The following is a 14,785-nucleotide window of genomic DNA, read 5'->3' as shown; positions in this document are numbered from 1 at the left end:
TAATCCAACCCAAATAAAAACCCCCTCTCTAATGGCTATATCAGTGTCCCTCAAGATGTTCTCAGAACACCGAGATTGGCTCGTTGGGTTGGGTTCCTGCTAGCGCACGGGAAAGCGCAGCGTCGTGCAGCGTGGTGCAGCGTGGTGCAGCGTGGCGGAGTCTGGCGGAGCCTGGCGCAGTGTGTGACCATCGGTGCCTGTTGGTGCCCATCGTTCAGCCGGTGATGTCGCTGTCACAGCGGGGCTCTTCCGGAAAGCAGAGAGAGGTTCAGTTGTTTGGCGGTGCACGGTGGCCCCTGGCTCCCCCCGCTTGCCCACACCCTCACCCCCCCTAGCTGCACCACCCACCATGCCACCAGTCCTGACCTCTGCGCCTCGTGATCTCGCGCCAAGCGAGCGCGTGTCTCCATGCGCTACAAGTAACCTATTCATTTTTTTTAAAGCATGAGATGGAGCTCCAAGACCTAAACACACAACCGAGTGTTCCTGTCCTCCCGCTTTCTCGCATTCCCACACGCTACCTAGCTAGCTATCCCAGCGTAATGCTCACGTTACGTTTCCGCGTGGTGCCCATAACAACGCCGTCTTGAGCGTTGCCCACGTGGAGTCGAAATGATTACACGAGGTTACTCCCGTGACGACGTCCGTTTTTCCCCTGCCTGGGAGTCCAGCGAGGGCGTAGACTCGTGCTCCGATTGTCCCAGGTCTGTCCTCTCTTGTAAGCGGGATAGGGAATTTCCTACAGCTAAATTTGGCACGGCCGAGAGATGCTTGTCCTGTTGCCGTAGGGCGGCGACGGGGAATGCGGCCACCGAGGTCAGAATCGTGGCCCAGCCCGCGATCTGCATCACCTGCCTAGAGGCCTCCTCTCAAGGGCCCATACCATCCAGAGCGGTGGCAACCTAGGACAGAGCCTCCAGTGTCCCATTGGAGTTCATATCCTGGGCAGTGACCTGGCAGGCATTATGGGGTGGATGCTCTGGGCCTCACAGTATGCCTCCTTTGGCAGGGTGGTCCCGTCGACATCTGTATAGGAAGTGGCTTGTCCCCCCCTCCAAGGTGCCAGCTATGGTACTATTTGCTTATGTTGTAATAAATACCAACATCATTAGGCGGGCGGTGACGGAGATCGTCTACAAATTAGTTTGTGATTAAAAACGTGCTTTTTGATAGTGCTGCCCACTAGACTCGCCCATCCGTCCCTGTGACCAGCTGCTCTGATTGAGAGTTCGTTGTTTGTATCTCCTTCCACGGTCCATTGCCCCTCGTGTTCACTATTTTTAAATACGAGTTGGGGGAGTCGGCATGATGCTTCTTCACGCCTCTCCTTCCCCTCCCCAATCTGACTTATGTTCGTGGAGATGGTGTTGGTTGCGCTCGTGAGAAGGGAGAGTGGTGGGCGCAAGGGCACCGCATGCCCACCGCGATTAAATCTCTTGTGTTCTGGAGTAGCAGTATAGGAATCGCTCCTGGTGTCGTTCCAGTATCGTCCAGTGGCTGGTGATCGTCGACGATCAGTTTAACACGTAGAAGGCTTTCGCGACCGATATTATCCATGACAGGTTTTTTTTGGATTAGATCGTGTACATATGGATGTGTAGTTAAACCCACCACAATCCAACAGCCTATTATTAGTAAAGTCTGTCACGTAAGGAAAACGTGCCAATTAGTTACTAGTTCAGCACTAGCTGGTGTGTTTGAGAGTAAACCCCACGACATTTACAGTTCGAGAACCGTGACGTTTCGCCGGTAATTATAACCAGCCTCATTAGGCGGCAGCCACCTGAGGGTTTATTCTCCATCACACCGGTGTGCTGAGCTAGTAACTAATTGGCACGTTTTATTGTACATGACGAACCTTATGAATTGGCTGTGTCGGGTGGTGGCGGGTTTAACGGCACATTTATATATTTCCGCAATGTAACCCAAAAAAACCCTCTTATGTATCGACAAGTCTCTGCGGAAGGCACAAAACCTCATTGTTAATAAGTGGGCCAAATGCACATATCAGGTTTTCACGGATGGCGTGACCTGAAAGTTTCCGATCCATTTTTAGTCTGGCATTGCGAACGTGTAGACAAGAAGCACAGCCCCTGACCTTTGTCAAGGGATTAGTTTTTTTAAACTTTTAACTTAGAACTTTGTCACAAAAATTTTTTATTTCAAAGACTCAGGATTGGGAGAAAGCTCGCCGAGGAAGCGCCGCTTGTGGGTCAGGGTTTAAATTGTGGGCTCGCGCTTGAGGTCAACCCAGGCCCTCGTGTGTGCAGTCTGCTGCTCTCAGCCTAGTCCCCAGTGACTACATGGGAATCCGAGAGGAATGGTTTTGTAATTTTTAATGGCCTGTAACCGGAAGGTTATTTTTATTTGGCACGGACGCAACGAACCACTCTTCTGCACAGCTGGAGGGAGCAGTCTAGTGGCTGTGTAAGATAATTCTTGAAGGATGCCGAGACGGGATTCGGATGCAACATCTGAGTATCCATAAGACGCGTGGGCCGAAGAGTCATTGTCTCGAGGCTGACGATCCAATTGCGATGTAATTGGATGTCTGAAAGTGTCGTGCAGCTCGCGCGAGTGTAGAGTGGTGCTCACCCTCCCCCTTCCCCCGTTGGCAGTGGTGGACGCTTTGTTGGTGGAATAGCCGCTATGCATGAGCCGTCGGGTAGGGACCCGCATGGGCAATGCACAGAGCTGATCCGTCCCTGGGGCATTTGCGCTGACAACTTTGCGTGGTGGGGCGCACTTGAGAGTGTGCCCTGGCCGGGTTGGATACAATCATGGTTGTGTGAGGTTTAATAAAACGGCTTCCTGCTGTGGAAACAAATGCCACCCAGTGCCACCGAGGCCACGATCTCTGTGATGGAGACTCAGAGGCGCCCTTAGAATACCGACTTCCCAAGCAGAGTACAGCGCGTACGCCTGAGAATCGCATTCATGTAGGGTGGTGGTGGTAGTGGAGGGGGGCGCGGGTGGCTCTATCCCTATTAAGGAGGAGTCAACCTGGCTTCGCTGTGAGAAGTGGCACGGAAGGACACATCCCCGAGATGGTTCCTTGAAAGTGTACACGCTGCGTTGGGCCAGTGTTAGCCCAACCTCATTGTGGGAACTGATGTGGCTACAGCCTTTTGGGATGGTCGTCGCTCCAACGCCAACTTTCGCCATTAGCGCTACGAACGTTGGAGGTAGAACCTCAGAGCTGATGGGAAGAATTCATGAAGCCAACGCTTCAGCTCAGGAGAGAGAGGGTGGAGGATTACGGTGTGGGTTTGGGAGAGGGAAAGAGAGCGAGAGGGAGATGGGGGGGGCTGGGGGTGGAGAAGGGGAACACGGCCATGAGATCCCATGCAGCCGCCACAGTGACAAGTTGGGCTCGGAGCTTTTGGGTCGACTTTGGCCCGAGACGGTTGAAACGCTTTGATGGGCCTCGGAGAGTTTGGCGAGTGGTAGATGCCAGCGCCCGTGGTTCCTCGGACCTGGAGAGGACACGGTGAAGGTGGTAGTCCTGTGCTGCTGCTGCTTCCCCCTACCACCCACCACCACAGCTGAGATGTCTCAACTGTAACCAATGCGTTAAACGCAGCTGCTTTCGGTTTTGTGCTGGCAAGTTGTTCGGTAGAAATATTTACTTTGGTGGTTCTTATTCATGATAGGCTCCCAGACCAGACTTTGTGACCCTAACCCAAAACCATATCATTAGTAAATAACCCCAAACTCGGACCTTTCATCCCTACAAGTGGCCTGACGTCATAGACTCCTGTAGGGTAATAATCGTGACCAAAAGTTCAACACCTCGCCCCAAACTTTGTACCTCTTGAAACAAAGTCAAACGACACAGTCAGTGAATCCTCTTCATCCTCAATGGGACATGAGGCCGCAATAACTTCCCTCCACTTCTTCCCGTCCTTGGCAACACGTTGAGCCTCACCCCAAGAGAGGTTGATCGCTGGCAACGCGTCCATCACGGTCATGCGCCTGGTGGTCTCGGGTCTCCCAGGTTTCCTTTTGCCCAGCGGTATCCATCTCAGGGCAATTTTTTGGTGTACGGTCCCCTGGTCCATTCTGAGAACACGACCGATCCATCAAACGACGTGGAGTTGGAGGTTATGCCGGCTCACTTGCACGCGATGGGGCGGAACCATTTGCAGTCATAAGCCAGTGATTGAAAACTCCACCTTCACATGTCATGGGCCTTTTTTTTTACGAGCAGATGCCCATTGGACACTTTCCACAAACTGTTACTCATCTTTCAATCGCGGGTGGACGATGGGCCCAGGTCAAAACTTGTCCAGGATTTAGATTCACACGGCGGTTTGCGATTCAGGTGCATTCACCACAATGTCGCCAGCCCCGATTTCTACTGCAGATCTTAAACTCCTAACTTTGTGACGTTAACCGCAGTCGTACGACATTTAAAGACGAACCTCGGCACCGAGGGTATTGGCTCTGTCATCTTTATTGGCCGACCCAAGTAAACGCGCGTTGTTGACAAGATCCATTGTCGCCTAAACTTCTTGGATTGATTGATGTTCGTTGCTGCCGTGTGCGTCTTGGAAGCCAGTGGGGCCCATGTCGACATTTACAATGTTAACACTTGTGCAGTTCCTTTTGAGCCCAGTGGCCTGCATAAGACTGAGGACTCTTCCGCATACAATGCTGCACATCCTTGTGTGCAAAGTGAAATCCGCTTTCTGGCTGACGGTCACGTCTCTGTTGTGGCGAGTTATTTCACTGTTTCCAGATTTTAGTTCCAGTTGACTTTAGGCTTTAGGTGGGGAAGATCGTCGCCCATTAACTCCAGAGAGAGAGACACCTCGAATACAAACGTTGGGCAGCCCCCCCGTGTCTAAATCGCCCCCTCCTATCATCAAAATGAACTATAAAACACCAAACGGCGCGAGTCTAAAGTGACGGCAAGTTTCGAGTGAACACGTTTGCTGCCAGCGCCCCTGAGAAGCCGCGCGAGGTTAATGGTAACCCCCCCCCCCCCCCCCGGGAATCAGCTGCCCAGCGGCCCTTCACTGACATGAATAGAATAATAACAAGAATGTTTCGTTTTTTCCGTATCTCTCGTCGTCCACGCAAATTGCATCTCGCAATTTACCAACGAACCACACGGGGCAAGCAAGGAGTCGGCCAGGTGGTGAGCAGCCGGTGCTACCAAAAAAAAATGTCCTTTATGTATCGAAATGTTTCCCTTGATTAACGCGCGTGTGTTTATTGGGAGGAAAGCCTGTACGCGTGAGGGGGTAAGCGCCCACCCACTGCAAAAGGGAAGATAGTCCACACATTTCCGTCTGGGACATTCACGTGAAGGGAAGTGTCAACACGCGCGCGCGGTGATCCGCCAAACCATCGCTACCTCCGCAGTGCTGGATCACACAGGCCACGTGCGTAGCCGCCACCGCCGCTTCCCGGCTGTGTCGCTCATAGCACGAGACCGGCAAAATGAACGGGGGGAGGGGGACGTTGGTGAATCCAAAAAGCAATGACAGCGGAGATTGGCGTCGAGCAGGTGAGGGGGGAGGGTTTGTGTGGGCTGCGGCGGAGTGCCCGCGCGGTGCCCGGGGTGAAAGGGCGTCGTTCGCCCTACTTCGTGGACCAAAGGAGACTCGTCTTTTCGCGCAGAGATCCCTGGCGGAAAGTGGTGAAAGTCCACGATTCCTACAAGACTCGAGAAACCAAGGCATGGGCAATGGAGGCGGCAGTGGAGAATCGCTGCCTGCTCCGCTGACGAACCGACGCTTGGAGATGTAACGCGGTCGTGTGCAGTGAGGCTCATGGCCTCGGCCCAGTCGGCGCTTCACACTCGTTGAGCTGGACCCAGGTGAGGAGAGACCAGCGGGGGGAGTCTCATTGCAGGAGGTGACCGGCTGGGGTGGGGGTTGCAAAAGATGACAAGCAATAAAGTTAAAACAAGTGAAATCAAAAACTTGCATGGACAGAAATCGGTATTTTATTAAATACATTTTCTCGTTGCGAGCGTTGGACTCCCCGTGCAGAATCGGCAACAGCAGCTCTCCGCTGTTTACAGCGCCGCCACCGCGATGGCTGGCGACCGCGTGTCCTGCAGGCAGGGATCCCCCGTGGGTGGTTGGTCGGGTTGGGGAAGTACGCGGATACATCTCAACATTTCATCTCGCGAGGCCGTTGTGGAGCCGTGGGGCCTCGCTGCCTACTCCGCCTGTTCGCGTGGACCGTTGGTTGGGGGGGGCCTTGGTCGCTAAACGCAGCAGCAGGAGGCGCGCGGCGTGGACGCAGCACGGAGGCCGCGCCGTCGGTGGCGGTGTGGATTGGTGCGCGAGGCTGCGGGGCGCCGCCTTCTGGCTTACGCCGCCGCTTAAAGACGAGGAGGCGTTTGTAATCTGCGCGCGTGTGCGGTCAAGATGTGTTTTCGCTCGTGACGTTTCACACGGCGCGTCGCATCCCCCCGTCTTTCGCGAAAGCAGAAACGGCGCTTGGTCCGCGTCGCGCCGTCTCTTGTTTGCGTCCGAAGTTCTGTTGCATCAATCGGATCTTGGAGTCCCGCGCTGCAAGCAGGGGGGCGGTGTTCTCACCTGGAAGGTGATCAAAGGTGACGCACATCCCTTGTGGGAGTCTGACTTGAATCCGATCGCAACTCGATCAACGTTGAAGAACCGAAGTAGTCTCAGATCGACGCGGGGATAGAGTTTCGTTGGGCGAGCTGCGATTCTCGTATCCGCGCACCCTCGCGATGTTTGGCTACGGCTGAGCGACGACGAGGCGGCGATGTTCCCAGGAGCGCTCCCTGCCCACTCAACGAAGCCGTGTGACGAGCGGGACGACAACTGGTGGGCTGCGGTGCGTCAACAACAACTGTCGCCAGTAGCTCCGGGGCGGCATGCGCACCGCTTCCCCTAACCTCCCGCTCGCTCGCCAGAGACGCGGTCGTGTACGTTGAGCATTCGCTGTGCGCGTCGCCACTGACCGCCGAGGTTATCCTTGCAAACAGGGGTCGAAATTGTTTTAATTAAATTAAAACGAGCGAGAGCTCGCTCAGCTGCGTGCTGCACAGGTGACGGTGGGGCTATTTGTAGTGAAGGTGACATTTTAAACACCCGCGAATGCCCCCACTTAATTTACCAGCTCGCGGATTGTGAACACGTGGCCAGCGAGACGGGTCGGGGTGGGGTACTTGAGGCCACAGCTGGCAAGGCCCTTTCCTCCTTGGCGGTTGCCAAATTCCCAAGCAGGGCTCGAAAATGCCCCGGTTTAAACGAGTTGGGTGCACACACGTGTTGCTGAGTGTGTGTGTTTTGCGTCAGAGGTACCCAACAAAAATGCTCTCCCTATTTGGGTTGCACGCATTGTTAAAAACGAGTTAGATGAGGGATCAAATTGTCGCGCTGTGATTCATTTTTGTATTTTGCAAGTTTAAAACCTCTTTATTGGTCAGTGTTAAACGTTTTTTTTTTATATAACAGCACTTGCCCCAACAGTCTGTTCAAGGCTATAAGGGGGGGGGGGTTAGTGCTTTGTATGTGTATGTATGCCATTGTGCATGCGTGTATCTCTGTATATGTGTCTATCTGAGTATATCTGTCTGGGGGAGTTGTGGAGAGAACGGAGAAGTTTCCGTACCTGGGTAGTGTGCTTAGGAGCAGCTCCAGATTGGCAGCGGACGTCTCGTTTCGAATCAGTCGAGCGGCATATTTTCTTTAGCTGCATAATGCTGTGAGGAAGCTACCTCGCCTGTCGCTCCACACGAAGCTTCGGTTCTTTTTGGCCACAGTCATGCCCCCCCCCCTTCTCTATGCTTGTGAAACTTGGACCCCTTTATAGAAAATCTGCGCCGGTTTGAAACATTGGGCTGGCCTGCCTGCCTTATTATCCCGGGTTTAACTCGACTGGATTGTGTGAGGAGCTCACAAATTCTTGAAAAATCTGGACACAGTCCCATCGGTGAGCACCTCCGGCAGGCAAGGCTGCACTAGCTGGGTCATGTGGCTTGCATGCCCAAACAACTTGTTTGGCCGAATAGAGGAGGCTAAACGGGCGCGGCACGGTTTGTAAAAAGAGATGCACTGATGTACAGAAGGATATGGAGCTGAGTAAACTTGTCGATGACTGGTACCAGCGGTATCAATATCGGCCTCTGGAGGAGGCTCGTGAAGGACGCTCCTGGCCGGTTGTAGGAAGTCGCCCTCCAGCAACAGCGGAGGGCGGATGAGTGACGCTCACAACAACGAGCGGAGCGCCGGACGGATTAAAGTGATAATTTGGCGCAGCCCAAGGCACCTGGGTCTGTCCCGTGACCCACAGCTGTCAACCATTACGGGTTGCACGTATTCTTGTACGGGGAAATTGAGTTTTCAGGTCCATACGGCGTACAGCCGTTTCGATACGGGCAACATTTTTTGTCTCTTGTGTTTCTCCCTTGTGATGGAACTTTATAGGATGAACGTTGAGATTTATAAGGGCACGGGGTGGCCAATAAGGTCTGAATTGTTGTGTAATAAGGTAGACGCTGATAAGGAGATGACAGGTGTGCATGACCTGCTAGCGAGCCTTCGTTGCTTCGCGTATCCCAAGGTGCACCTAGCCTGGCACAAGTACCGTGGGGACGTGGCTGCTGCTTAGTGGCGAATGACAACTGTTATATGTGTCCGCACGTGCATTCATTTGTCTGTCAGTGTACGTGTGTGGGTGTACATCTATGCGTATCGGCGTGTCTGTGGTCAATTTCACTTCAAAAAATACACCCCGACAGTATTGTTACGCGTAGCAAATAGTCCCTCCCGTTTAAGTTGTGCTTTTCAATGTTACGTGCAGGCCAGGCGATGTAGACATGTTACATGTCAGCAGATTAGCAGAGGATCGAACAATGCTTCCCGTTATTGCCGTGCGCACTCTTGCAGTGTTGTGCCGTTTCGATACGGGGCTGGGATTTGGCAACCGCCTGCAAGGAGGCAAAATAAGGCCTTGAAGTTGGCGACCCCCCGATCGCCCCCCTCCCCCGATCGCCCCCCCTCTCCCGATCGCCCCCCCCCCCCGTCTCCCCCGATCGCCCCCCCCTCCCCCGATCCCGTGAAGAAGCGGGCCGGAGCCATCCCCAGCACGAGCCTTGAGCCTCGGCTGCGAGGCTTTTCCCGGGTAAACTCGCGCTCGACGGTGGTGGGGTGACAATGGTGGTGACAGCGCGTCTCAGGCTCGGCGGTGACTGTGGCAGCCGAGGAGGCTCCAGACGCCCTTCCCGTCAACGGCCCCGTTCCGAACCCGTGCGCCCTCCCCATCCCGAACCCGTGCGCCCTCCCCATCCCACTCTCTCCGCCCCTACTGGAGTCTGTGAAAAAGAGCTTCATCGCTCATCAGATTCCTCCTCCTGTCTAAAGATTCTGATTCTGGCGCTACCGGGCGAACGGTAACCCCGCGACGCGTGCTGGGCCCCGCTGGCCCTGTAGACACGTGGGCCACGTGCCCGAGACGAGCGTGTGGGGAGTTTTCAGGGTCACCCGGCGCCCTCGAGTCTGTGCTCAAGTCAGTCCCCTGAGGAGTTTTTGCTATGCAACGTTTCGCCAGTGTCCGCTACCCCCAGGAGCGAGGTGGCCCGAAGTTATCTCAATCGCCTTAAAGAAGTCCAGAGGCGGCGCCGCTGCTGCTGCTGCAGCGTCATCTACTTCAGTCGGGCTCTGGATTTCACTTCGCGTAGAGTAGGTGAATGTGTTTCTGTGTTGGTATTCGTCTAGTCTACTTTGTGGCCTAAATTCGTATGTCATTTGTCTTTGCTGAATGTTTCCGAGTGTGTGGGTGGGGTCGTGAGCTGGCATGGGGAGAGGAGGTGGGGGCTTTGAGGAGCTGCCAGACGCCAGATTCTCTGTAACAAAATAAACCAGCAGAACCATTCGCCTCCTTCACAGATGTGTCCCTCCACGTGAAAGCACGCGTAATCTTGTTATTGTTTCTTTTTTTTGCACGCATCCCATCAGCCACACGACCTTCTGGGAGTGCACAACTTCAGTAGCAGAGGCTTCACACGAGCAAAACTCCGGACCGGTGTGGACACTCATCAGGGGCGCCACTGTGGCTATGAGATGTTAACTACCTCGCCTGGTATACAGGAGGGTCGTTTCGATCCCGACCCTGACGCCTGTTGTATATTTTGAGTTTGCATGTTCTCCCCATAGTCGTGTGGAGTTTTCTCCGAATCGACGTGCGTTTTTTGGCTGATATAAATGTCCACGTGGTAAGCCACTTCGTTGAGCAATCATGGGTGGCCAGTTCGCTAATGATAGAGCTTCATAGCTCAGTGGGCCTTACCTTGCAAAATAAACAATAGTTCATAAGTAGTCATGCTTGCTCTCGAACCAACGCTGGCGAACTGCCCGACATCTACAAGCAAGGAGGCCCCTCCGTCCTGACGTGAGGGGGTCCCTCTGTGGTTTGTAAACGAACCTCCCCGGCGTTGCTTCTCTCGAATGAAACCATTCTAATAAACGCCGCCGCGACTCGAAGTGCGTTGGGTTTGTGACACACCGCCGCATGCGACATCGGTCATTTGCAGTGGCGGGTTGTGTTGACTGCCAAACTCTCGATATCCATCGTCACGGGAGTCTTCGTCTTCAAACACGGGACCCGTTTTTTTTTTTGGGGTGACGTGGCGAAACCCGACGTACGCTGCGCTGCAATCCGCGAAGCCGCCAAACGTCTTTCACAAAACATCGCCCACCGAGTCCGTTTTCGGTCGCACTGCCGGAAGCTCGCCGAGCTGTCGACATTTTCCCACCAAGGTTATCATTTCGCCCGCCGAGGTGCCGATCGCAGTCACAAGCTCATTGCGTATTTACGCGAAGCGTCGAGGGGTTCGGCGCACACACCGGCGCAGCTGCATTCTGGTCCTCCGCGTATCCGTCGCACATTTTAGCCCAGCGGATTTTCAGACTGATATTATTTGTTTAAGCAAAACAACCTGGTGGGGGGGGGGGGGGTTCTCAGCACGCCCGCGTTTCTCACACAAATGCTGCTGGGTTACTGGACGTCATTAGCGAACGCACGCCGCCTAAGCAATAGGACCCTCCCTGATCAACGCGAAAGGAACAAGGGACATTGTACACACACTCGTGGTGCTTTGTATAACCATGTTCTTTCTGTGTGCTCTGTAAAACCCCCACCGGTTGATTGACTAAAAATCCCTTCTCTTCAAGTAGAGCCACGCGCATCTCTCTGCTCGTGTGTTTGTGTTGACTGCGGTTCGTCGCTGTTGTTGATCGGCACGTTTTATAAAGCGGTGGTAGCGAACGCGTTTACAGCAGCGACAGCCTCGGGATGAGACGGATCTCTGGTGACGAACCCGTCGTGAACGTGGGTGGCTACACGACGATTCGTAGCCGGGGTCTGATTAAATGTCCTGCACGCCGACCCCGACCACTTGGCCATTCCATAAGCCCGTGGTTGGTTACAATTTGCTCTGCGCCCCGAGTCGTATGAGAGAAATTTTGTTTATTTTACATCAGAGGTTAAAAACTAAAAGTGTCGTCACAGCTGTGAGTCCAAACGACGCCTCCTTCACAGACGGACTGGTGTGTTTTAGGGAGACAACTCGTCTGATTTTTTACGTGATATTGTCCACAACTGACGCTGAATTGTTGCTCGCTCGGTAGCTGTCTGCGAATTAGGTTAATCCGGCCAACACCCGTCTCTGGCGAGAAGCTCCGTGTCGCCTCGAGAGCTTCGCGTGGCCAGTCCCTGCGACTCTCCTCCAGTCTGCCGCGGGGTGGCGCCGCGTGGTGGAACATGGGTGGGGTGTAGGGGGGCGTCGGTGGTGGCGCTGCGTCCAGCGCCTAAAGGGAAATGTGAAGAATCCGAGCTGCGCACGCGGGACGCGTGTCCGACATTCCTCATCCACCTCATCCTCCTCGTGGAACAATAAAGCGGCGGACCCCTTTCAGCTGCTTGCAGCCCGCGTCGTTTGTGCGCTCACCGGTGGTGCCAGGGACCTCGCTCTGGTGGCGATGTCCAGCGTGGAGATCCCGTAGGTGGCTCTGCTCGGTGCCGGCTTGCTGGTCACGATAGCGAGATGTTCACTACCTCGCCTGGTTTATAGGAGATCGTGGGTTCGATCCCGACCCTGACGCCTGTTGTATATTTGGTGTTTGCATGTTCTCCCCGTGGTCACGTGGATTTTTTTTCTGAGTCATCCGGTTTTTCCCCTCCACATTTAGAATCAACATCACGTGTTTAGTGTGTTTGGCTACTTCTATAAATCTACACAAGCCACTTCGTCAAGATATAATTTGTGATAGCCAGGTCGCTTCTCAAATAGAGCTTTATAGCTCAGTTGGCCTTACCTGGTAAAAACATACAAGTTAATATTTTTATGGTAACCACAGCGGATGGAACAGCGTGTTGACCCCGACTGGTTCGTGACCTTTGCCAGGCCTGCCAGAGATTCCAGGTCAAGCATCAACACGGCCTCCCTGCGCTTTTACGAGGTTTCTTCCGCACTGCAGCGACAGGGTGGCGCAGTGGTAACACGTTGTGTGCTTCGGAGCAAAAGGTATCTGGGTTCGACTCCTCACTCGGGCGCCTTTATGCGTGAAGCATGTATGTCCCCCCTCCCCCCCCTCTGTTCTGCATGGGTTTCTTCTAGATTCTTCGGTTACCTCCCATAACTATTTTCAAGTTGATTTTATTGAACCACCCAGGTGAGTACTCAAGAGGCCAGGATGTGCGGAGTCTCTTTTGCAAGGGTGACCTGGCTCACAAAAATGACAAAGACCAATCTAATTAAGGTTCAGATCAAACCATTGAACGTAATGTTATTGTTGGTCAAATACCCCAGAACACCCCACCCACCTGACAGCTAAACACATTTTTCTTTTATTTACAAAGTAAATCCCACTGAGCGATGTAGCTCTTTTTCCAGAAGCGACCTGGCCACAAGTGATAGCTCAAACAAGTGGCTGATGTGGAAATGTATAGCAGCCAAATGCTCTAAACCAGTGGTTCTTAACCTTGTTGGAGGTACTGAACCCCACCAGTTTCATATGCGCATTCACCGAACCCTTCTTAATTGAATAAATAAAATATGATTTTTTCAAATTCAAAATATAGGTATTTGTTTTACTGGTGCGCAAAATGAACCGTGCATCAACATCACTATGTTCAAATAACAAAACCAGCAAAACATGATTTTCACACAAAAACATAATAATGAATACTTACTGCAAATCAGTGTGACTTCTGCTGTTGCCTTTCAGAGACCAGTTCAGAAATGCGCAGCTTCACCTTGGCAAATGCCACTCATGTCATTTTCGCAACAAAGTCTGTTCCTTTTCTTCGTTTTTATGTCCAGCATCCTCGAAAAGGATTGCTCGCAAAGATATGTTGTAACAAACGGTATGAAAATCTCCAGGGCTTTCTTCGCAATAACAGGGTACGTTACCATTTGTTGGCACCAAAACGTTGAGAGCGTTGTTCTGAAGAGTTGCTGTTGAACCTGGCTCTGCTGAATTTCAATGATTTCGTCGAGGTATTCATCATTGACATCTGCTGTCTCAACACTAAACGTGAACGGCTGTCTCACCCATGCTGGATATGACTCTCTTGTAGGGAAGTATCCGTCGAGAGACTTTGCAAGCTCATCTAAGTGCGTGGCAATTGCTTGCTTCAGTTCCGCGGGTACAGAAATGTCTCCGATTCCAGATACATCTTCGATCTTACTTACATAGTCGTCCAGCAGGGGAAAGTTTGCGAAGTTATCGTTCTCTGTTCGTCGTTTCCATAACGGTAGCTTTTTTTGAAAAGCCTTCAGGTTTTCTTCCGCTTCAATGATGTTGACTCCACCGCCCTGCATCTGCTGATTGAGATGATTGAGAGCTGCGAAGATATCAGCCATGTACGCTAAAATGAGAATGAACTCAGAATTTTTGAAGCAATCTGCATGACAATGTTGGTGCTCTTGCAAAAACAGGGCTAATTCCACACGTATGGCAAAAACACGATTCAGCACCTGTCCCCGGGATAACCACCGAACGTTAGAATGGTACAGAAGTACCTCGAATTCAGAGCCCATTTTTTTACACAGCTCACTGAAGATGCGGTGCTTCAGAGCACTATTTCGCACATAGTTCACGCATTCCACTACAATTTTTAATACTTCTGTCAGTTTGGAGGAAAGGTTTTTTGTTGCCAACGCATGCCTGTGCAGAATACAATGCGTAACAATGATGTGTGGTGCATCGGCTTTCACTAGCGCACCAACACCAGACTTTCTTCCCAGCATGACTGGAGCTCCGTCCGAACAAACTGCAGAAACCATATCCCACGAAAGATTGTTGTCTTTGAAGAAGTCATCCACAAGTTTCTTCACATCGGCTGCCTTAGTTGTTGTAAGAGGCTTACAAAATAAAAAAAAAAATCTTCCTTTATCACGTCGTCTTTCACATAGCGCACGAATACAGCAAGCTGGCTTAGATTGGAAACGTCTGTGGTCTCGTCGAGTTGGAGGCTGAATTTTGCCGGGCTTGAAATCAGATCTGCAACTACTTGAGCCAAGATGTCTTTGCTCATGTCCTCTATTCTGTCGCTGATGGTGTCATTTGAAAGAGGAATTTGGGATAACTTAACTTCAGCCGCTTTTCCCAGCATGATATTCGCCATCTTCAACACAGCTGGTTTTAGAGTGCTTCACCAATGGTGTGTGGTTTGCCCTGCTTTGCGATCAGGTAAGCAACTTCGTACGATGCTGTGAGGATCGGTTTGTTGATGGGTACAAAGCCGAGAACAGGCAGAGTAGCCTTTTCATCGAATCTGGCTCTCTTAACCT

Source organism: Lampetra fluviatilis, chromosome 40 (genome assembly GCF_964198595.1).
Source record: "Lampetra fluviatilis chromosome 40, kcLamFluv1.1, whole genome shotgun sequence".
Lineage (NCBI taxonomy): Eukaryota > Metazoa > Chordata > Hyperoartia > Petromyzontiformes > Petromyzontidae > Lampetra > Lampetra fluviatilis.
Note: the sequence above shows the minus strand (reverse complement) of the source record.